This window comes from Haemaphysalis longicornis, unplaced genomic scaffold (assembly GCF_048455015.1).
Source record: "Haemaphysalis longicornis isolate Haplotype H1 unplaced genomic scaffold, Haemaphysalis longicornis Haplotype H1 scaffold_6, whole genome shotgun sequence".
NCBI lineage: Eukaryota > Metazoa > Arthropoda > Arachnida > Ixodida > Ixodidae > Haemaphysalis > Haemaphysalis longicornis.
The window spans coordinates 19,633,293-19,656,721 of NW_027526407.1; the positions used below are offsets into that span (position 1 = coordinate 19,633,293).

The 23,429-nt window shown below is 44.8% G+C and overlaps 1 long non-coding RNA gene across 2 annotated transcripts in view; it reads left to right on the forward strand.

Moving 5' to 3' along the window:
* Positions 1-17,478: 17,478 nt before the first annotated feature.
* LOC144142280 (uncharacterized) overlaps positions 17,479-23,429 on the forward strand; it is a 102,520-nt gene continuing 96,569 nt past the window's right edge. Inside the window, exon 1 of one of the 2 annotated variants that reach the window (XR_013316935.1) lies at positions 17,479-17,942. This is a non-coding gene — a long non-coding RNA (uncharacterized LOC144142280). Of the gene's footprint in view, positions 17,943-20,552; positions 20,683-23,429 lie in introns of those variants that run through there. The other variant, XR_013316934.1, reaches the window with a different exon arrangement.

Below are 23,429 nucleotides of genomic sequence, written 5' to 3' on the forward strand. Positions count from 1 at the left end.
TTTACTCCTCACGCTATAGAGCTTCGCGCTTCAAACACCTGATCTTTTAAAGCAAAGCTGTATACCTCTACCTCCACACGGTTTTATCTCCGTTGATAAACACGCCAACCCGCCAAAAATACATTTACACACTGCATGCTTCCCCCCTCCCCAGGTTTCACGTTAGTGGAGACGGTCCAAGATTTCTCTTTTGCAAATAAATATTGTCACGGGCTCTGGCACATTGGCAATCAAGGCAACAATCTCTTGAGATGCCTCCGATTTCTCTGCATTCACAATTCTTTTGAGGATTGTGGCAAATAGGGACAAGCAGCACCGACGACCTGTTGTTGTTCGTTTTGTGCACAGCTTCCTTTCCCCTGAAAGATTTCAAAATTTACGTTATTGCATCAAGTGCTTGCCAACGCCAAGTTCTTCAGGCCTGTCCGGCTGGAGTTCCAAGGAACAAACTGTCTAATTGGGCCTTACCGGTGAATGGAATAAATTACCCGTCAACGCAGGTGTTTGGTGAGGACGGAAGAGTGAGACAAGCATTCTAATGATTTTAAAGAGAGGACAAACTCTCCTTAGTCGATCGTCTTCTTTATCCTAATCGAAACAGCGAGGCACACACACCCACTCGCACACACTACAGAACACACGCACACACACAGAACACACAGGACACAACACACACACAGACGCGCCCGCGCTCAGACACACACACAAAACACAACACATACAAAAACGCATGACACACCCACAACACGCAGGAAACAAACACACACACAACACCAAAACACACACACAACACAACACACACAACACAAACAACACAGACACATAACACGCACACACACTGTCTATGACATCATGTTTTATGGTTTTTCAGAACTTTGTCCCAGTGTGCAATATATTGCCCATCTGATAACTTTACAGTGACAGGTCATTGCAAATAAACAATGCATCAGCATTATCTCTGTGCTCTAATAAATTCAATTATTCAGACAGGCTGACAGACAGAAAGACTGTACAACTTTATTTGGCCACAGCTGGGGCGATTAGTCCGGCAACGTTTTCTCCGTTGTCAGTCGCGCAGCAGGGCCCCTTTTAGGCAGGGGTCCGGTGCCGTTGGCCAAGCGGGCCAGGTCTTCTTGAAAACAACTGCCGAAATAAAAAGTCTAAGAAACATCACAATCTGTAATGTGTGGGACGTAGACGTTTCTTTTGCTTTTTCACGTGATAACTTCTAAAAACATACCTCATGGATTCCTGCTCAAGTGGTGAGTTGGAATGACGTTTACATACCACAGAAGAAAAGCCTTAGGAAAAGGCAGATCCGTCTAGAAACTAGCGTCCAACAATAGAGGAGCAAACTGCGCCTGCATGGCATCCACACAACAGAACGCGACCGCGATTTAGGATCAAGCAACCAATTCAGAGTTCTAAATGACGCCGTCCGAGCTGAAAAGGATATCAGCACATTAGCTGCTAATCTCTTGAATGGCAATGCGCACATTTTAAGGCACGTTGAAAGACGCAATGTGTCGAACCAACCGCGTTTTGAACACGGCATGCAAACAAATCACGACCACAAAAATATCTGTGGGGCACCGGATGAGAGGGTAGTCCTTAAGTGGTCTTTATTCGGTGCCAAGCTTTTGATGGTTTCGTTCGATTTAACTGCATTCGTCCAGACCTTTATTTCGATATTCTTCACGCCCTGACGACATCACTGTGAATTTAAAATCAGTTTATTACTAGCCTTGACTACATCTTGATAATAAGCCCGAAGCATTGTTTATGTATTAGCGGTATTTTGTTCATTGATACATTTAATTATAAAAACCGACTCCTAAGGGGCAAATATTTGCATAGGGGCACATATGCATACTCTTTTTTCCCTATAACAATAAAAGACTGAAGTATAGTATTGGATGCTATACGGGATTCTCAAACTCCAGAACGTTTTGAAAACAATGTTACAAAATATTTTCCAAGTGAATCTTCGTGAACGGTGATTGCTTTTTTGCGTGTGTGTGCCTGTGTTCTATTGTAAATTTGAATGTATTTGCTGTAACTTGTAGGATGTAATAATTTGAAGTGTATTTTGTGATGTATCTGATGTAGCATGTAAGTTGTAGAACGTAGTATAGTGATGTATTCTTTTTGTATTGGCTATGCATTTTTTTTTGCACTTGACAAGGCGGTTGTTATGTCAGTGTTCTAACCCACCCTCTAACGGCCCAATCGGCCAACAATGCCTGGAAATAATATAAAATAAAAACTATTAATATTTCATGTCAACCCAATCTATTGCTTACTCTGACTATCTGATAACTATACGTTGAAGGCATTTTTATTTATTGCACGTGATTTTAAATACGAAGACTTTTATTTTATACCGTTCACGATCTATCCGCATCATTTTGAATTTTTGCCCATGCTATAACCCACCATAACTCTGCTCTGGCAAAAACCAGGACGACTTCTCATTTATCACACCTAGTTGTCCCGATTGAAAACTTCAATTTGATGCCCCACATGCCTTAGCCACATCAAAGTCCACCTTAAACCAATCTAGGACTGACCACTACAGACGTGCGAATATAACCATAAAGAAACTTTATTTGTAGTACGTGATTGCCTTTACGGAAACGTTAAACTTGGCAACCCACAAGCCCAAGAGGAATCATTTAAAAGTTCAAAACTATCTATGACTAACCATGCATATCTCCCAAATTCACCCGAAAGACATATGTTCACTTATCCCATTTGAGCCCCCTGAATGATACCGTTAATTTGATACCCAAAAAAACCTAACGCAACCCAAATAATTTTAACATAATCTAGGACTCACCATGGCTACCTCATGACTATAACGCAGTAGAATTCTTCTATTTACTTTGCGGAATTTAGTCCATGTAACGCGGGTACACTTCGCGGCGGAGGCGGCCGCTTTTTTGTTGGGTACGGAAAGCAAAAACGCCCGCACGTCCAAGCTTTCTGCACACGTTAAAAATACCCAGGCGGCCAAAATTAATCCGAAGCCCTCCACTACGGGACGCCTCATCGCCTGTACGACGTCAGCGCGCTAAACCTTAAAATAAATAAATAAATAAATAAATAAATAAATAAATAAATAAATAAATAAATAAATAAATAATTTATTCACTCAATGAATGAATTCCTTGGTACCCCACACGCCGTAGTGGCACAGTAATAAATTTTCTCCAATCCACTACCACCATGACTGCTTGATGACTATAGCCATAAAACCCTTTTGTATTTTTTCTTCGCAATTCCGCTGAACAAGACCTTATTTTGATAACCCACACGCCCTAGTGGCCACACATTAGTTGTGTATCCCAATCTACGACTCACAAAGATTACCTTACGACTAGGAACAGGAAGCAGATTTATATATTCACCTGCAATTCCCCTACCTACACTTTTGATACTCTATGCGACCGAGCAGATGAATTTTTAAGTTTATTCCATTCCAGTCCCACCAGGCGCATGTCATAATAAAGTTCAAGAAGCATTGTTGTGCTTGCCCATCATTACTCACTTTCATATCGAACTTTATTTGATACCCCAGACGCTCTACGCGAGCAATTTGAATTTTCTGCCAATCTATGATTCACCATAATTATTTCATGATAATATTCAGGAAGCATTTTTGCATTTTCCTGACGTGATTCCTCTCATTGAGACTTTTAAATTGATGCACCGCACGCTTTAGTCGAAACAATTTGAATATTAATTCGGTTTATGACTGACTATGACTATCTCCTGGCTATAACCGTAAAACTTATTTTCAAATATCCCGTGTGACTCACCTCATCGCGACCTTTGTTTTGATACCCCGCACATCCTAGCTGCATCAATTTAAATTTACAGCCAATCTATAACTCACCTTCACTTTCTCATTGCACGGTCATTATTTGGGGTTAATGGTGGTCGCCAGGATCTTTCAATTTACACCTCATTTAAGACGGAGAAGGGGGCGGTGAGTCCCCGTTACCCTCTTTTCCCCCTGACCTTCAGCTCTCACTTTGTGACCCTTAAGATATCGTAAACACTTAACAGAAGCAAGCGAAGCACCACCATCTCACACTTTTCCAGAGGTTCCATCAGGAGGAAAAGGCAAAATAAGAATCAATTTACAATTTCACTAGTCAATAGTAACGTCCGGGTTCTCAGAGTGGTAGAGAGCAAATGCCGATCATCATTACGATTGCAGCAAAACATTTGACGATCAGACACCGCACAATAACACAATGCGCAGCGTGAATCCTGCTGCATCGGCACGTAGCCCGAAAGCCGAGCCGTACGTGCCGCATGAAAATGAACAGCCAACATGCATACCGGCCTTGTATATGACGCAAAAACTTTCTCAACAATCAATCAAGTTACGCAACGCAGGTACGTAATGACAAATGCGAACGCGTCCATAAAATTTGGGCTGTAGTCCAAGAACAATCGTGTAGTTCTGGAAATCCTAGCTTGAACAAAATCGTCGCCCAAATGCAATCTACAAACTAAGCTCTTCACAACTACTATATTGAGCCACGGCAGCGTTGAATTTTCCTGTCGCACAAGCGCAGTAGAACGCCGCTCTTACGCTCCTCAGTACTGCAGATTCCCGGCTTTTACGAGGCTTTTGTCCAGCCCCGGTGCTGCTAACATAGATTCCGATGTAATAAAATCCCACTGTTACGTCGTGAATGAGAGTACTTTTCCGGATCAAGCGTCACAATCTGACACTCCGAAGCCGCCCGGCAACATGCGGGGATCGCCAATTTGGCGTTTGACGAGCCTTGGCCACGCTTGGCTACGGGACCGACTACATGAAGCCGCACACCGGTGCGATTCATCACCATTAGATGGTGCTATTTTACTCTATGCTGCCACCATCATCACTGCTCTTACAACGGATGTTACAATGCTGGTATTGCGTGTTGCCATTAGGCACCACCGCAAGAATAGTAGGCGCTCTCGTCGTCATCACGCGCTTCAAGCATTCAGAATACCATTGAACTTGCAACCGCGAACTTAGTCATGCCTTGATAGCGTTGCGAAAACTGGGAGGTGCTTTCCTTTCAGAAAAAGCTTGACGTACTTGAATTAGAAAAGCAGCCAGCGCGGAAGAAAGACTTCATCGTTAGGGGCCTTGTACTGCCCTGCCAGACGTGGTGTTTTCCAGCGATCGCAGAAAGCGGGAAACACATTCTCGAGATTTTGAAAGTTCAAAAGCCGGAGTTGCCGAACTACATGGTTGAAAGTCAAACTACGCTGTTTTCGTTCATTTTAGACGGTTTCCTCACTGCTCCGTTTCCCTGGTTGTTACATTTTATTTTGCTGGTCGGTGGAAAACGTACGAACGGGGTTTCACCGCATGTGGTGTAATGGAAGACATGGCTTTGCTCACATTCGCAACGCAATTTAATAATTCATTTGGGTATTTGAACTGATGGATGCACTTCGGCGTAAAACTGAAATCTTATGATAACTACTGTGGCCTATTCTAATTCCTGCAGAAATTCACTGAGTCCGGCTCAGCTGTTGCAGCATCACGCCGACTTTCCGTGGCACAGCGTGAAGTGTTCTCATGAAGTCTGACTTGGAGTCAGTTTTATTCGAGTTCAAACTCACTTGGAATATCTTGTGCTCAAGCTCACTCGCGTTCAGGAGAACTCGAGCTCAGTCTGCCTCAAACTCGCTTGGGATCACTTGGGCTCAAACTATGTCGGGCTCTGCCATAGTAAAACTCAGTCGGATCCCACTTGGGATGAAAATTACTCTGACTTAGTTGGGCTGAAGCTTAATGGGGGTCAATAGGGCTCAGCAGCACACAAGCTCATACGTACTCAAACTAATCGGGCTCAAACTCACTCGGACTCACCATGGTCCGAACGTACTAGGGCTGAAATTCACGATGGCACACTCGTGTCACGCGCACTCAAACTCAGGCTTACTCATACTCACGCTGGAGTTTGAGGCAGAATCACTCTGAGGGATCGCACTGTTGGGCGAGTTTGACTATATCTGTTGCTGAGACCCCACCACATTAAAAAAAGGGATACCTGCCACGACACGTAATGATAGAGTGCGGTACCACGTTAAAAATTTTTGACACTGATTTTACCTCTGTACAAACCTCAGAAAAGCATTTTTCTATGTACAAAGTGCACGGAAAATGTACGGAAAAGTTGAAGCGGTTGCCTTCGTTTTACTTAAGCCTTCCGGTCTAGGGGATGTCAATCTGTGCCCCCGCGAAACAAATGACTCTAGCGCATGGAGAGCAAAACCAAAATCAAATTTTCTGAAAAAAAGTCCTTCAAAGATGCTTTTGCGAGAGCTATCTTTATTGTTATGTTTTAGCGGAAGTGCATGTAACCAGAAAGAAAAAGCCCAAGTGAATACAAAACGACGTTCGGGTAAAAATAAATAGAGGTCATTGATTTATTCCAAAGATTATCTGCATTATTGCGCCAAGGCTGCGTACAAATCGGTATCAATTCAGAATTCCCGTAATTCCGTATAAACGGAACTCTTCGCATAGGAATCGGACACCCAACTCCCGCTGTGGGCCGCTACAGGCAAGTGAAGAGACTACCATAGTACGGAAGGCGGCACCCGTAGCTTGCTTTAAAATCTTGATGCTTCTAAAAATATTCTTTGCATTTCGACAAGAAAAATATAAAATTAGGGTGTTTTGGTGGCCTTTCAACTGTGTTGATGTTTAGCACGTAGGATCGGCGGAATTTGCCCACTAATAATATATTTACGTCGTTAAAGTAAACGTATAATTGGACGTTGCGGATTTGTGTGGCACGAGTCATCACCTCCCCATTCGCTGAAGGCTGTTGTCGACATTCAGTCATAAATTGTCTTTCTAAATTTAATAGGTACGTCACTGGGCTTGAGAGGCTCAGACATGTGCCTGCCTGATAAATGTACGTTGAAACTTTGTTTAAATGCTCTATGTGGTCGAAGAGAAACCAATTTGCTGAGAATAAAAACACCAAACATGTAAATAGAAGCGGACGCCACTTAGACTTTCCAGATTTCTCAGCGTGCTGGGTCACGTGTGAATTTGTTTGCGATGTTGCAGACAAGGGGACATTTCTTTGCATTCGTGGAAAAATAATGGCGCAGCTTTATTTAGGGGAAACATTAACCCCCAAGGCATTCGGACCTATTTGCGGGAAGATCAAAGAGATTGGTTTTAAGAGCTACAAAAATTATACTGCGACTCGGGATTGCCTCTTGGCAACTATTTTTTGCGTTAAACAACGGTGCTTGCTATTTCCAGAAATCCTGGTGAATACAGCCATTTGGAAAGAGTCGAATTCGTAAATCCAGCTAGGTCTTTTGCAAGAAGTACCTATTTCAAGCTTTGCGATCCTTCGGTGGTAGTGGTTGTGGTAGTGGTTGCGTCATTGGTAGTGGTAGTAGTTGTGGTAGTGGTTGCGTCATTGGTAGTGGTAGTGGTAGTGTTTGCGTCATTTTCTGTTGAAACAATTCCTTCGTAATAGAGGGGTTAGATGTGCGCTGAGTAATCTTGAGATTATAACGCTTGCAGTTGCGTCGGCTAGTGTGAGTTTTGGTACAAAGGGTTCCTGTGTTTTAAAGCAAAGGCTATCTTAAGGCCCGATGACGTTCTGAGAAACAAGTACTTCGTTTCCCGAAATACCGCTTCGTAGACCAAATGATCTGGTGAGCTCGCTGGCCAGAACAGATTATATTGTGTCATAACGATTCCTTCGAAATCGCAAAACCAAAATGGTTCTGGATGAGACTAAACACGCATGTAAATAAAAAAGGATTAGAATAGCATATTATTATGTTGTAAACTAGATATTACTATACATTGAAATTGTTCGGAGATGCGTTTTCTAATTGTTTGAGAATGAAAATGAACGCCGTGTTTTTTTTTAACAGCGCACTTACGTTTCCATCATAATAGATGTACACGATGTTTTTACGTTATAATAAACGGTAGCTCCACATCTGATCCTACTCGAGTAAGCTTTTTCTGAAATATACCGAGCGCCGAAGGCCGCGTTAGATAATATATTTTAAGGCGGGAATCTATACAGTAGCCTACAATAAAAATTACAAAAAACTTGAAAATACGTGCACCCTCATGTACGACTTCTTATTCGGCAACAAAAAGGTCCCAGCGGGCCCCAGAAAATTTATGAGCAGCGCACTGCTGGAGAGTGACGAGCGAATTGATCACCATTTTCCCTTGTTTGATAACTTCAACTTCAAACTAAAAAAATATTGTTACTACCGTATCATGTTCCAACACGCAAACATGCCCCCGAACCCCTGGAGACCACACGTAACACACTCACTCTACATCTGCGCCTGCTTGTAATCCAATCCTGTATACCATGGCGAAATACACCATATTTAGATTGAAGGAGATGCCAGCTTAGGCACAGTACAATAGTGAACTTTCCAGCTGTCCATAAAGGGAGCAATAGCTGACGGAAATGGACAACGTGGCGGGAATAGCTGGCGCAAAGCTGGACCAAATACTTCCCCTCCAGCCTACCTGTATCGGTAGGTCAAATAAAGGTTTTGTTTATCAGTCAAGGAAGACGTTTTAGCAATATTTCCTCCGGTGGAAAAGAGGTGTCCTCAGTTTGTCGGCAAGTTCTACATATAAAGGCGGCTTACACACAAATACAAATTTGGCTGCCATGGATCATTTGGGGGCAGCATTTATCATACACACAACTTAACTGGCGCTGTCTTACATATAGGGATAAGTTGCCAGGCTACCCTATTCTATTTTCATCCCATACAATTTACCAGCCCACGTGGTGCGGTGTTGAAAAATAAATGCTGGAACCACAGTCCCCGTGTAGAACAACTGTTTCCGAATTATTCTTCATTTGATATTGCAGTATCTTCACTTAACATTTTTATAGCGAGGTTGTTACCGCAGTCCCTGTGTCAAAAAACCGTTTGCTAAACGCGCCAAATCTATTTAAAACCCACCCGCTCCCACCAACACCCACACCAGAAACGTCGCCACAATAGTGTCGATATTTGTATCTACGTAGCCGTGGATGGCAGAGTTGATGCTAAACTCAACAAGGCACCCCTCAAGCAAACAACCGGACAGTTGATGCAGCAAATCACTGCACTCTATTTACCCTTCCACCAATTCCTGTTACGGTGGTGCTTAGCATTGCAGCTGCTACATACTTGAAAGGGACACACCGAACCACTTTATTTTTCCCTACAAATAATTACCCATACTCACCGGATCCCCCCCCCCCCCCCCCCCCCTACAGGTTTTGCACACAAAAAGACCGCTTATTCCAGGCGACCCCCTAGAAACATTATAGGATGTTTAAGGGTATGGGTGCACTTCTTTAGATGAAGAAATATCTCAAAGAAAATCTTTTTCACCGCCTGATGACACGCATGGCAAAGTGTGTTTTTTTATTGTCGCTTCACATGCTTTGCGTGGGGATGCGCCAGAGTACTTTCTGATGGATCAAATTGTCGCCTGGTGGTTCTGCACAGCTAGATCCTTAGACGTGTATTAGCAGTATTGATGGTGAAGGTAAGCATCCCCGCGTCTTTGCTCGTTTGCTTTCCGTTAGGTTAAGTTCCCATCATCCTCGATGTACCGGCGTACACTGGCACCTCTTGTCACAGCCGAATATAGCATGCGATAGGAACCGCCTGGTGCTATACAACCTTCAAATATTGAAAACCAAATTGCGAACCAAAGATAGACAATGAGGAGAAACATCAGTGTTTTTTTTTCAACCTATTGTATTAAAAAACACATACGCCAAAACACTCTCCATTCCCTCCAATTGAATGGACTGCTTTTGGTATGCCTTTTGTTTGCGCTTTGAGAAACGAAGACAGTGCATTTATTTTCAATTTGGCAGTGTGCAACAAACCGGTTGTCTCTTTTAGTTATTATAAAACGCTTTGCAAGGGCCGTTCTCTCTGAGACGTCGTTCCCAACCACAACCCCTCTTTTTACTTATGGTGCCATTTATTGCTATGTTTTAAAACCTATACCCCGTAGATATCGGATCGTACCCCCGGGTAATAAACTGTGAAAGCGAAAGAACCTTCGAATACCCTATCCCTAAATCATTGCCTTCGGAATTCCACCACGCACTGGGACTCCAGCGTGCATGCTGGATATCACCAGCCATCTGGTAACTGTTCTTTGATCGGACAGAATTCCAGAACAAGGAGTAAGGACCCCGGCTTAGTTATCTAAATAAACCTTTCTTTGCCTCGTCGTACGTGTTATTCAGGCTGCAGATGCTGCGGCAGTTCTATCCTGGCCGTGTGCACCATGGGTTGTACTTTTAACTAAATAATGCTGGTACCCGTTCATCGCATTATCAGGGCTATAAACGCGACAAGCGGGGTGATGCCCGGGATGCTACATAAACAAACACTGGCATCACTGGATGGCACCGGACGCACAGGCAGGTGTTCCTGTGTAAAATGCGCGTCGTTCACCGACCTATGATTCGATTGTGTTCTCAGCGCTTGGAGCTGGTAGCTTCTTCGCAAGGGGATTCCGTCGTTAAACTTGCCTCGTTATGTATAGTATTTATCCACGCACTACCTGCCACTGTTCAAAGTATCATCTACTGCACCAAGCACAATGCCACCATTCAAACGTCACACGCAAGTTTATTTAAAACCAGAAATGCCACAGTGAAAACTCTCTCTTGGATTAATTCGCACCTACGGCTAAGGTCCGTAACGTATTTCCTGCCCCCGAATTTTGCACGCGTGGGGTGGGGGGGGGGGGTAGAAGGTGGGACTTCTTGCGTGAAATTCCTCAAAAGGCTGAGCACGCCCTAATGCACTAATTTTTGCGGGTAGCCAGACGAGCTTGAGGTGTTCTCGGATCGCGCATACGCTCAACCCGTCCCTACCTTTCGTGTTCAGAAGGTCAGGTCTCTCTTTACACGCACGGAAATTGTTTTCTGACGCATCTACACAGGAGAAATTAAAAAAGCTCTTCCACTATTACGAAAATTGTTTGAAATTTGCGATAAAAGTTTAGTTACCTTTGGGCGGACATTTTATTAATTGGCTTAGGCTTCTCAAAACAACGTCATGTTTGAGTCACATCTTCCAAAATTATTTCGGTATTTACCAGGTGAGTTCCAACCTCAATTTGTTGTCAAGTGCCGATTTCAATTTTTCTTTCGCACGGTTTTGTATTTAGGCGTGCCACACACACATATGACTTTTTTTGTTCTCATACCTAGCCAGTCCTAATGTGTAGTTCATTTTTTGCATTAGCGCAATAAAAATACTCATGATCTAGGTCACGTCGTCCATGCTGAAAAAATAAATAATTGTTTGGCACCTGGTTTTGCCTAAGCAACTGAAGGCGGAAGGGTTATTCACGCCTAAAAAACGCTCCCCTCAAATGGAGTTTATGCTATCTACTATGCCGTCATAAATCACTGACTGCTAAACACTCTGACTCACAAGCACCGTCATAACCCTCAAGGGCAAAACTTTACACGTCCCTGTCCCCCTCATCTACAACATTTTTACAAGCACAAAGCACAAAGTTGAGCCCGGTTTTATCCTCAAAATGTCCCCACAAAACGCCATTGGCGTCACAGGAGCCCAATTTCAGAAACAACATAACGAGTCTAGTACATAAAATACACGCTAACCAGCTTTGAGCTACTGATATATTATTCACGTCTTTACTTTGCGATCGCGGCTTTTATGCATTGGTAACGAGTCACGTTTACATCGGAAGCATTTTATACTACTAGAGAGGGTGATTTTGCGAGCTACCAATAGAAGATAACCAAGTGTTATCTCTTTCCACTGTAATGCAGTTTACGCCATCCAGTAATTCACAACGCAAATTATGAGCACAAGGATACTCATAAGAGACACTGGCGTATCAGCACAGTTTGCAGCGTACTATCATATTGCTTTTCTTTTTGTATTGCCGCACACATGGTATGTTTCCGCTGTTCCTCGACAAAAAAGGATTGTCTAAGACTCTCTCCTCCTCGCTAAATATATTCACCCTCCTTCGCCTCAGCAGGGCAAGGGGCCGAGAAAGGGTGTGTATAAACAGTGGTAAAGCCCGCTACCTAACTCTGTTTTATAGATGATGCTCAAACATAATATATGTAGTTGTTGGAACAGAACGCGCTGGCTTCGTTGCTGAAGTTTCATAACCTTAAATGCGTGAACCAACTAGACTGTCTGTGTGCGTTAAAATTTCTGCGTTAATCTGGCTTCCACCTGTAGTCATCCTTTTATTGCCTGAATAGCCACAATTGTTTTGTGTTCACAACTTCGCCTACAAACAATTTTTTGGTCATTTCTCTTATTCCAATGTTTGATTAAAATTTTGAGTTCGATTCCCGGGCATGTGACCTGGCTTAATCTGATCGTCTTTTTTCTCATATTTTTACCTATTATAGCCATCGCCATTTGTTTTGTAATGTTTGCAATTTATCCTGTCTAAATGCGTCCAAGATCTTAGCGTTCGTGCACAGATTTGCTCGAAAAAATTAGGGCAAAACTTCTTGCGAAGCTTTCGTAGAGGACTTACGTTTTCTCGCCAGAGACCTTTACTAAATTATCATATATGCGACAAAAACCTATTGCACGCTATTTGGTATCCTTCTTTGAAAAAAAGCATCGTTTGTGATTTCGTATGTAATATATTGCCACTGATCAGGTTTCTTTTTTGGAGTGTACATGTAAACGGGTGTCCGCGGAATAATGATACCAGTTAGCATTGCTGATGTCGTCCACGTAGAATGTGCGGAAAAGATTCAAACCCCCTGAAGCGGAAGAGTTTGTTTCACAAGCACCACATCAAAATGCTATGAGAAATGATGGCCCCTTCAAATAGAATGGAGCGACAGAGAAACGTATTCATGCTCGTTATATCGCCTAATGTGTACCCCGGAGTGATTCTGATCTTTAACACTGTCTATTGGTGTGTAAACCGACTTTTACACTACAGCTTGACATTCTAGTATATAGGAAGGGTGCCAGACAAATTATGTGGAAAACATCTTTGTGAAGGAGAACGGAAAACGCGCATTTCATTAAAACAATGGCAGAACACAGGCAGGGTCTTTGGTACAGGTTGCAGGTGCTTCTGCAACCATCCCAGGCGTTTTATTTACCTATCAACGTGTATATCGACAAGTGTTGACAACTTCACTCTCAAACCGCGAAAGGCCTGAGCGGATGATTAAGTCCATGTAAGCCGTATCCTTGCTAGCTCAGAACATGTTAGAGTAAAGCGGTCGAAGGCACACGGTGGAGCGGAGTTGGTTAGGTGGTGGGCGGTATTGTGGTGTGTGGGGAAGAAATTGTGTGTACTTCACTAGAGCCACTGCTTCTATTTGGCACAGTAAATGATCTCCTGGCGGGTATCCGGGTTTGGAACCTCGGTGCAGAGAATGATATTAAAACCGGAAGGTCTGCCCGGTTGTCATAATCTGGGGTGCCTGCTTCACATGTTCTCGTGCCAAACCTTAGCGGGCTTTGTTGCTTTCAAGCAGTGTTGCAGAGTTACCAGTCCGAAATCGGAATGAATCCGGGATCATTCCACATTTTCGCGACCCCGGAATGGAATGGGAATGGAATGGTGACAATACTTCAAGGAATGGAATGGGAATTGAATTCAGTGTCTTTTGCCCGGAATGGAATGGGAATGGAAATACATGTATTTTTCCAAAATAAAGCACATGTCAAAAACACGTGCGGTTTTTGTCAAAATATGCATAAACACGCAAAAGAACCCACCAGCCCAAGTTCAAACATCAGCAAGCAGGAGCCTTGAATTTAACAACAACACAGTACTGTTAAAGTCGATTGGCTGGTTTCAAGCACGGTATATGTGTAAGCAGCGACCCTACTAGAATTCTGCCCTTATATACAGCGCTGCTACGACATTGGTCGCGATTCTCCGCGTAATAACCGCGGCTCTAAGCCGTTGGTATGCGTGGTGGGGAACTACCGCGGAGGCATCCCCCTCCTCCCTTCTCTCCCACTAACTGGGCCATGTGATTTTTTCACCTTGGCCATGGAGGAAGAAAAGAAGAAAAATGTTAGGAGGGAGCATGACGTCAGGCGGCCCAGCTTCAGCAAGCCAACCTCCTCTGAAGCTGCTTTCTCCTCTCCTCGGATTCCTCCCGCGCAATGCATTATGAAAAATCCACCACGCTCAGGCCCGCTGTAGCATTTAGTGGCTCCGGTTGGCTGCCGGTGGAGGTGGAGGCGAGCGCCGTCGCCGAAGGCGCCGTACAAGCAGCACAAGATTGTTCGCCAGCGTTGCGCTCCAAGCTTCGTATCGTGGAAGTACTGCCGCTGTCGCTGTTCAAAGCAAGGCGAGACTTCGATCGCATTCTTACGAAGCACCCTCACGAGCTGCAAGCCGAATTTCACTTCTGACGTTGGAGCGCTCGAACGCGCCGCCGTAAACATTCACAAGCATGGCGCGGCCTACAGCTGCGCGGTGCTTGCCAGGTGTGCTGTGACGATTGCGTTTGGCATTCTGCTAAGTTATCACGCGTAACGAGTGTCGTGTCGGCGGGGAGGTGGTGAGACTAGCTTTGGTTTCACTCGCGCACGCTTTTTGCATACGTTCGCTTCTTCGGTGCTCCGGCGTGGTGGTACGTATTTATCTACTTCAGTGCACTAGAAAACAAAGGGTTCATAACCCTTACGTTGGGTGTGACCACCTCGCGTCGCAAGCAGTACGGCTGTTTGTCCGCTGAGGACCGCTCGATCGGTGTGATACGTATACGAAAAAACAAAACAAACGAATGCTAGATTACGCCTGGAAGGGACCTTGCTGAATTGTGGACTGACTGCGCCTTGGCAATAAATGGTTGATTACCTAGAATGCCTGATCTTTTCAACTTTGCCTGAGCGGCAAAGTTGAAAAGATCATCTCCACTTCTGCACGAGGCGGCGGCACACAACTCTCCCACTGCGGCGTGCCTTCGACGGGTCCGAAAGCTCAGTAAACAAAGATGCTTTCTGCCTCTCCCGTCCGACCACTTTTCCCGCACGATGAGGCCACTGCGCGTTTCAGGTTGCAGGCAGAGCTGCGCGCAACGACTCGTCGCCGAAACTCGAATACGCGGACGGCCCGGCAACCAAACGGATAGACGCACGCACGCAGCGTCGGCGAAGGGCCACATGAGGCGCAAAGAACTACCGCTTGCCTGTCACGTGAGTGGAACATCCCATCAGTCTTTCCTTTTTATTTTTTTATGACTAGGCTTCACGATTGTCACGTGATGCTCCCTCCTGAACTTCTTTCCTCCATGACCTTGGCGCTGCTCGGTCCGTACCCCGACAAGTAAGTGATTGCGAATAAGTAAGGAAAGATAAGATACCTTGTAAAATTTTACAATCTGACTAAATACCACGTAAAAGTGCACGAGCGGCCGTATAAGGCCTAAAAACACGCCACAAACATTTGCACAATCCGCGTTGGGCCAGACAGACACCATGTAAGCATACGCTCAACATCAGGCGCAACCTACGTTCACACCAAGAAACGGAACGCTCGCAACTTGTCACCGCTACTGCCGTAGAAGAGCAAATCGTATTTGTTCCTCACAGATGTTGCGTTCCACCGAAACAATTTTCACAATCACACCAGCAACGGCTGCAGCTTCAATGCTTCGACGTTCTCAGATCAACCTCGGTGACGCCGGTCCCTATAAAAACAGCCCACCGCAATTTCCTCACGTTGAAATTCCGAGGCGGCAAGAAACACACGGGACTGACGGCGATAAGCGTCATCTTTTGCTGCCCATCAACTATGATCCCATTGCACAAACCCTCCCTTCTTTTGCCCTGCCCTCGCCCTTGCTACATTTTCTGCATATATATCATCTTGAAGCCAACCTATTCTCTACTCTGAAGAAAGGAACTCGTCTTCCTCAAACGTCAGTAAACTTTTATTTTTATTTTTTGTCTTTCTCTTGTGTCTGTCTATAGTTACCTTTTTTTCGCCATTGGCCATTTTGCCATTCGCAACTTCATTATCATACAGATCTTTTGGTTTTCGTCAACCATGTTGTCGCTCGACAAGCAGCAGAGGTTTGCCAGCGACCACGGCCATATTGGAAGTACGTCTCTCAAACGTACCTTGCAGGCGTCACACAAGCGGTGAGACGCCATTGGTTAAGGATAACAAAAAATCACATTGAAGTTGAAAAAACCGCTTCAGAGCTAAGCTGTCACCAAATATACTAATCCCTACAATTTCTGGTGGACATTGGATACAGCCTCCTTAATTACGGGGTATAGAGCACTGAACGAAAGTTTTATTGTTTCAGTATAACATGTATCAAAACGTACTTTATAAGCGTAAATTATACGGTGGGAAACATGTGACGGAAGAAAAAGTTACTTATCACATATTGCATCGCGGTGGTACAGTTTCTGGAAAAAGTTACGTCCAAAAATTTACGAGTGTAAATAATTAAAAGGTCGTCACAGGACTTCACTGTTCTCATGCTTGCTGTATGATTATGGTTTGAAAGAGTAAAGCGTGCAGAGTTATTCTGAATCATCAGTTTGTGGTGATTTTGGAGGCGTTTTTGTGGGTTCCCTCGCAATTTAAAGTGCAGAAATGTTTTATGCTCTAGTACTTTCAACGCACATTGCGCGTGATGTAGCTTTCAGCTGAGCTATCGCAGCGTTGAGTTACTGTTATTAGTAGATACCGAAATTTAGGCAACAATCTTTGCACTCCTGTCGCCCTTCATGATATATGAGCATAACGTAGAGGCGAAGAAGTGCATTTCGGGATTTTTATGGTGCCTATAAGTGCCTACATTGGCATTTGGTCATAAATGCGCAAAAATGCTGATAATTTCACATTTTTAAAACCGGTGCGTTTGTGAACCCTGATTTGCTTGAACTTTCACTTTGAATTTGAAATTGCACTTTGAAGTTGAAGTTGAACTTTGAATTTGCACTTTCAGATCGTTCTTCATATGGGAGGGCAGCATTGACTTTTCATAACGCCATGGGGCTCCGCCTCGTTCTCTTGTTCAACCAACTCACGCATAATAATCGCGAGAGGCAGTACGCTCATACCTCGTGACAGGAGCCCTATATTTAAATCCAAAAATCTGGACATGGTGGTGACTCGATATTGCAACGACCCATGTTCTGGGTTTGTTTCTTTACGTTATTGTACTTGGCGACCAGCTGCGCCGGGCTACGTTATCTCAGTAATCCATGACCCAAGTGAAGCGCATTTTGTATTCTTTATGCGCCACGTGCTATCTTCTTTGATAGAGGGAGTGTCGTGAAGTAACATCACCAACCTACAATATCCTTCTAGGATCTACAGTGTCACTCGATGCAATTCGACTGTTCCAGAAGCCTTCGCGCCGAGAAAAAATGACCACACAGCACACGCCACGGCGTTCGGCTCGCCGACGCTCGCCGGCACACATCACTGTGATGAAGTGGCGGTGGACGACGAGGAAGAGGAGACTGAGCGCGCAGCTGCAACGGGTGCGTGCAGAAAAAATCGAATTCGGTCCGGTGCTCAGTGGACGCCTGTGACGCGTTGGGCTGGAGAGCGCGGCCCTGTGATCGTGTTCGGGTGAGAACCTGGTTCGCAACCGCTGCTGTGTCCGTGAGCCATCCGCCGCTGATCACGACAACCCGTGGGCTGGTTTTTCCTGGAGCTGGTGACGTGGTGGGCAAGAGGGCGTGGGTCCAGACTCACCTGGAGGTGGAATCCTCCGCTCAAACCCGCTGCTACGCCATCGAGCCGTGACTCAGCTGCAAGGTCTACGATGCCTGGGACGTTGCCTAGAGCCGGTCATCGAGCCAGCCTCGCCATGACATCCTCGTCAACCCCACACGCATCGGGACTTCAACACCTCGAGAGGCTGCGACACAACCCCGTAAGCCGTTTCCTTTCTTTATTGTGGACGTTTCTCCGTTAGCCTTTTCTTTTTTTTCAACGCTGGTCTCTTTAGTATCGCGTACTTGCTTCCGTGCTCTATCTTCTTCTTCTTGCGTCATGCATAAAGCAACGTTTACTCGCGACGCACTGGCCACAAACTCGTGACTTTCACGCCAATCCTGGGCCCATTCATTACAGTCACTTCGTTGACTCCTGCTTAGGCGCCTGTGTATTCTTTGAGTTGTTAGGAGAGCTCAAATTAGCTCCAATAAACGTGTTTTCCTTCAAAACAAGTGCGTCGTCTATAGCTTCCGGACATCTGTTGGAGGCGCTGTGTAGGGCGAATACGATGCTTGGCGCCATGCTTCCGCACGTAGAAGAGGACGACCTCAACGCCGACGTCCAAGGACACCTTCAGTGTGCGGAGGAGGCCCGCTAGCTCGCTAGAGTTCGCACAAAGAACCAGCAGCTGTTGGATGCCGGACACTACAACGTCCGACGCCGAGGCGCCGAGCACCTCCCAGGGAATCGTGTGTGGGTTTGGACTTCCATCAGAGGACATGGACTCAATGAGAAGCTTCGGAGATGGTATTTCTGAACCCACCACATTCTACAATACGTTGGCCAACTTCACAACGAGGTGATCGCCGATGGTGATTCCGGAACATCCCGACGACGCACGCGGCCCGAAGTCGTCCACGTGGTTTGCCTCAAACCTTACAACGCAAGATTATACTTTCTCGTTGTTTGTTCGGTCTGTCTTTAATTTTAGCATCGGGTCGATGCCCTCTTAGAGGGGGGTAATGCCACAAACCATGTTTTTTGGATGTTTATGTTTTGCTCTTGCCGACCGGCTGAGCCTGGCTATGTTATCTCTGTTATCCGTGGGCCAAGTGTAGAGCATTTTCTATTCTTTATGCGGCATGTGCTATCTCATTTGATAGAGAGAGTGTCGTGAAGTAACGTCACCAGCCTAGAATATTCTCCTGTGACCTACAGTGTTACTGCATGCAATTCGACTGTTCCAGAAGCCCTCGCGCCGAGAAAAAAAATGAGCGCAGAGCAGACGCCGCGGCATTCGACTCGCCGACGCTCGCCGGCACACGTCACTTTGTTGAATGCTGCTTCGGCGCCTGTGTATTCTTTTAGTTAGGGGGGGGGGGGGGCACGTTCGGTCCAATAAACGGGTTTTCCTTCAAGACCACTGCGTCGTCTTTGGCTTCGTGACAATATATCTCTCCTACTGTCACAAGGATTTGAAACTGCAGTCCGTGTGCTCTTTAAACCAACTTCTTGAAACATCTGCATTCGCATCACGGTTTCAAGAAGCACACTCACACTCTCCGTAACATTACTGAGCAGCTGCATATGCTGATCCCTGAAAATTGCCACTACGAAGTGGTTCTAAATTGCGATTTTCCATCAAAGTATTGATCGGATGCTAAACACATTTTAAAAAATGTCCTTGAAATATTTGTAACAGCAATTGTGTTGGAATGCATAAGCATCGACAGGAGTTTGTCGAGAGGGTAAAACCGGGGAGGTAGAGTAAGGGTGAGACGGGAGAGAAAATTGTGCTGGTTGGGCTTGAGGAAAAAGCATAGGCCCCTTTGGGACTCACCGGCAGGCGCTCATGTTTGGACGTCTTGCCCGAAGCGTTCCCATAATGTCATTGTCTATGAAAAATTGCTATAGTTGTACCTAGCAGTGTTTATGTAAAAGCTTAATAATTATTAACCAACCATCGTCTGTCTTGTGTTTATATATTCCTGCCTGTTTTTGTTCTGTTCTAATGAAAATGAGACGGAAAGACATAAAGTAGTGCTTTTAATAGGTCTTCCCAGCTCTAAAATATTTGTATGCCTATTTTGCATTGCAACATTAAACGATCTATCAAGCGACAATAGAGCATGAGTGTTGAATTGAACATGTGCTTTCGAAATTGAGCCCATGAATTGTCAGTATTCCGGAAGCTTTAAAAATCGATTGAATGGATATGTACCGCTTTGGCGGCTTTGTGTAATGATAAGCAATCATATTTCTGGTTTTCTGGTTTTACTGTTGCATATAAAGATTATTGAGGTGTTTAGTTGAAATCGTTTGCAGATATTTAAAATATTATGGTGCATATATTTACTAGGTTGGAGAGCTTAAATTTTGTTTCGCCTGGCTATTTTAGCTCCTAAAACGCGACTTTTATTGGTTAAACTTCTGACCTCTTTAATAGTAATGTATTAAACGTGTGGAATATTCTAAACCTCTGGCGTAATATTTATTGGTGTATATTTGCAAACGTCGATGCAACGCAGATATTAGTTATGGTTACAGTCCGTTTCCTTGCCTTTGCTTCTAATGGCATTAAACATTATAGCAGATATTCCCTGTACGATTATATTTTTATTAGTCCAATTGAGAAAGCTGGCAAGTGTCCGCAGCATAGTGTCACTTTTAGATATGTTTTCTCCTGCGCACGTCTCAAATGCCACAGCTGGTAAATTCATCTTTTCCTCTTGGGCACGTCAAGAATGAATGTTGGATTGGCAAGCCCACAAGGCTGAACAACTGGCTTTTTATGCCTTATATAGCGCTTTGCGTTCGCCTAGGGCATGTAATTAACAATGATGCAGACTGCGATGTTAGTTGCACTATGGTTGGTTCCTACATCAGTGGCTTTGATACCATATGGAGAAATATTCTCCCGTATCAAGAGGTACAACAACGCGGTTAACCTCACGCAAGTATATGATACTTTAATTTTGTTTATGACTCAGCCCAATTCACGATATATTTTAAATGTTTTATTGGAATACAGAAACGCAGAAGTCTTGGCTGGCGTGTCGGTATGTCTGTCGGCCTGTAACTTCAGTACACAACTTGCCCCCTTACCCAGAAAACGACTGCCTAACTCTTGGCCCTACTTGAAAAACACTGCCGCATGCGTTCAACATTTCCTCCCGGCACAGATGCCCGTGAACAGCCCGTGATGTTGTGGTAAAGCCTAGTAATATTATACATCGTCTAATACTACTGTTTGGTTCTTTGTGACGTCGTACATTTGCTAGATTCTATGCAATTTTTCTTTCTGTTCTCCGCCCACAGGCTCAGAGAAAGTCTGTGACCCATGTGTTTATAAATTATTTCCGGGCACTCGGGGTGAACAAAAGATTTAGACCATTCCTGTGCGACATCGCCCACTGTAAAGAACCAAACAACGGCTGCGGTTTCAGGGCCAGAAGAAATTGGGGGATGACCAATGAGCGGGTTGAAAATACGAGCTTCGAATTGCGGTGATGCTTTCAGAAGGAGGAAAGCAAGGAGATGGCCACCCGCGAGCGGAGGGCGCTTCGTCTGTTATTTATCGTTTCACTGATTTAGCGCAAATATAAAAGATCTACCCATGAAGAGAGAGCAGTAAGGTCCGTACGCCATTTTGTTGCGGTAGCTTTGGTCCGTGGATGCATAGTCATCGGCAACACGCTTCTTTCAAGGCTCTAACGTGCTCCCAGGTTCTTTGATATCAGCGTCAGTAATGGCACGGCCGCGCCTACTCAGCAGCGACGCTTTGTAGGGAGCCACATCTAACCCGTTCAATGTTGTATCGAGCGGACAGGTCGGTTTAATATCTTAGCACTTTGTGTTTTACTTGTGCATCAAACTGTTTAGGTTCTAACGTCAAAGCAGTTTGAGCTACTGACTGCCGTCCGCCAAAAAACAAAATAAAAAAAAAACTGAGCGTACGTGAGCATGCATTTAGTGAGGAATGCCCTAAAAAACACCAAAAAATACTGAGCGCAAAATGCTACGAGACGGAGGATGCCGGCGCTGGCAGACTGCGCCATCTTAACCCGATGTAGAAGAGGACGAACAGAATAGCGCATACCCTGCGTGCTTGTGATAATACGGCCCCCCAATAACTCATCCCCACATCTGTTCCGGCATCCAGCAGTAAGGAGGCAACGCTGAAGCAACAAAAAGAAGAACGTGTATTCGTGGCAGCGTGGAGGTACATATCGTGAGACCGTTGCATTACAGAGTTATAGCAGGTCGAAAAACGGTTCCGGTACATCTAGTGCTGCCCGTTACGGCCCCGGACCGGGAACACTCGTTTTAAGAGTTCTAGCAGACCGTAAATACTAGACATGCCACCGTGACTGGGAGCTACTTGGGTTGTACGTCGGTTTGCAATTCTTCGTGAGCCTGTCGTGTTTCCTGTGTTGAAAAATTGGTTTTCAGTTCTCAAAAGCGCTAAAAGCAGCATTAAAAAATATCCAACTCCCCTACGGAAATTTCAAGAAGCCACTGCGTGAACATGAAGCAGGAAATTTACATGTACGCCATCTAAAAAGATAGCGCCACCAGTTTAACCTGGGCTCTTAGTACATAAGGCTGGCTGCTTCTAGTTTTTCGTTGTATTTGAGAGTCCCTCACGCTGATACTGCCTGTTCCCGATTCGCCGATTTTTAAACAAGCCCCATGTTGCTGTTAATACGAGTTATGTAGCCGGATAGCCTTTATGTAACCTAAAAAAGCTGTCGTACATGCGTCGCTCGACGACTCAAGTCACTGCAGTTGGGTCGGCACCGTGTTTCAGTCCGGAAATCGTCTTTGGACGCCGCAAAATTAAATCCTTTGCATGTGTAAAATGCGGTGACACTTTTAATTTTCGTCTTACGGGCACATAAAAGCCTAAGGTATCATTTACCACTGTTATTTTGTCCTGCCTTTTCCGTTTTCTTCTTCATATAACTTTTAAATTCCATGTGCAACAGGTCGCACGTCAAGACAATGTTGATTCCTTGTGACCGCAATTGGCAGAACCCATTATTTCAATTTGCTCATTTCTTCATCCTAAAATTATGCGTCTATAAAGGCGAAGCCCGTGAAGAGCTGATCTGTTGACTTCTTCTGTCGTCGTCGTCGTAATCGTCGTCTTATGTAGTTACAGTAATGAAACGCTGGAAAACCTGTTTATGCCTCGCGTTGGAACGTTACGCGTACTGAAAAAACACAGGCATACTTGTTCACCCCGTGCTGGAACGCTTCGTAGCACCTACAATAAAAACACTGGCACACTCGTTTACGCCACCCGCTAGAGATCTTGGTGCTTCAAAGAAAAAAATATTTTTCAACAAAGATGCATACCTCTACATGGTATGCATCACCTCGACTGGCAAAAATGCCAACCCTCGAAGAATACACGTACACACTGCATGCTTCGCCCCTCCCCACGCTTCACGTCAGTGAAGATGGACGGGATTTTTTTTATTCTTATTAAATAAGGGAAATCGCTTGAGCTGCCGCTGAGGCCTCTGTTTTCGAAATTCTTTGGAGGATAACGGCAAATGGGGACAAGCAGCACCGATAACACGTTGTTGTTTCTTTTGTGCTAGGTTTCCTTTATACTGCGAGATTTCAAAATATAATACATGGCCTTAAGGGCTTTCCAAAATAACGTTCTTCAGTCCTGTCTGGTGGGACTACCCAG